The sequence below is a fragment of the Pyxicephalus adspersus genome, chromosome 9 (assembly GCF_032062135.1).
Source record: "Pyxicephalus adspersus chromosome 9, UCB_Pads_2.0, whole genome shotgun sequence".
Taxonomy (NCBI): Eukaryota; Metazoa; Chordata; class Amphibia; order Anura; family Pyxicephalidae; genus Pyxicephalus; species Pyxicephalus adspersus.
Window position 1 is genome coordinate 46,203,680 of NC_092866.1, and position 1,869 is coordinate 46,205,548.

The 1,869-nt window shown below is 42.1% G+C and overlaps 1 protein-coding gene across 1 annotated transcript in view; it reads right to left on the minus strand.

Moving 5' to 3' along the window:
• Positions 1-555, minus strand: part of SYT12 (synaptotagmin 12) — a 62,334-nt gene extending 61,779 nt beyond the window's left edge. Inside the window, exon 1 of the mRNA XM_072421815.1 lies at positions 326-555. The gene's annotated coding sequence lies outside the window, so the exon portion shown is untranslated. The remainder of the gene's footprint in view (positions 1-325) is intronic.
• Positions 556-1,869: the final 1,314 nt, after the last annotated feature.

Consider the following 1,869-nt stretch of genomic DNA (forward strand, 5'->3'; position numbering starts at 1 on the left):
ACTAAAAAACTGTTTTTACTATAAGTAATGTACGCACACACACATACATATATATAAAAGATATATAAATAAATATATATACTGTACAAGGAGAGCGAGAGAGACAATTGGCATACAATACATAAACATCCATGCCACTTATGGTATTTGCATGCATATAGCACACAAGAAGAATATACATTATAAAATTATTAAGATGTGTCTCTTTAATGTATCCATTTCCAGTGAACAACACATAGCTTTGTCAGTCTGTACCAATGCACTAAGTTGGGAGCAATGTTTTGGATTAAGCAAGGACAGAGTTGTCAGGGAAGGGTTACCTTACCTTGATGAGAGTTTGCTGCAGGAATAATCAAAGTGCAGGATGCTTTTGGCTTGTTACAGGCAGTGTGTGGCTGGATGGCAGGCTGTCCTCCTATAGACACCCATTGTTTCAGCAGGCAGGTCAGGGACAGGCACTCTGCTGCTCCTCTGTGTGCATCCTACATTACTGAGTAGCACCAGCTTAATATTTTGGAAGTCTGGAGAGAAGATGCTTCACACTGCATTCATTCAAGCCCTCCTACTGACTGCAGAAGTCCCACCCCTTAAATCACTAGTATAGGGAAGCACAGAGGAAGATCCTCAGAAAAAAAAACACTGGTGGGGGCATCCCCTCCATTGACACACATAGTGGCTCTGGGCTGGCTTCTGCAGCATGGGAGATGCAGCAACTGAGCAATGGAAAAACATCATGTTCTCTGATCTTTGGTAAATAAATGGAGCATCCCTACAAGTCTACAGATGATTGCAGAATGATAAGCACAATACTGCTGCACTGAAATCGCATTCTAGTTATTGCTGGAAGTCACCGTTTTTCTGTTGCAGTACATGCAGACTGGCAGCTGGAATGCATTTTTCCTCAAGAAATTGTGTTTGCATTGGTCAGCCTTCAGCGGCGCTTGGAATTCTGCTTTAAAAAAAAACTTTCGCACCTTGGTGAGCCACAGTGTTCTGCCACAGGCTTAAACATGGTCCCATCTGCTTCTTACATTCAAGTGAATCTGGGAGGATGGAAACAGAGTTTTACATTTGGCTATGGCAACCCATGTCCGAGTTCCCAAAAAGTTCCTTTTTCCTGTGCTGTTTGAAGATTTACACAGAATTCTGACACAGGCTCAACTCTGGTCCTATCTGCATCTATTCAAGTGAATGGAAGTGGATAGAAAACATTTTTTGCACAGTTTCCAAAAGCAACAAGTGGCTTTTGGCTGCACAGTTGCTGTTGGAAGATTTGTACCACATCCACAGGCGAATACAAATATGGTTGCCTGCAGTGCAGTTTGGCACTTCCCTAGGTGCAGCACTAGTTTAGTGTGCACCCATTAGCAGCCAACTGCACAAAGGGGCCCTTAATACGTATAAACACAGTCCTGCTAGGAAAGCACCATTCACCTCAGGCAATGCCGCCAGCTCCTTTGATTTTGCTTAGTCCCAGCAGATTAGAAAATACAAACAAGGAGTCATCAGCCATATGCAATATTTAGTAAATGTTCCATTCATATCCCAATACAGGTAATCCAAAAGCGCATGACAGCGCCCCGATGCAATTCAAGGCCAACATTAGGTCTGCATTGAGTGGTGTTTGGAAGAACATTGGATTAAGTCAAACCTTAAAGCAACCATGTAAAAGCTAGGGATGGAAAAGAAGAGCATATATATTAATATTTCCGGTGTCCCATGTTTTAAAAAATGAACCTGTACCGTTTCCTGCTCGCAGGTACTACTAGGTGCGTCAAATACCCAACTGCTGCTGTTCAATACATTTAAAGGTCTGTGAAAAAAATATTTTTACTACCACATATTGTAGAACCTCTTGTGGGATAGTAG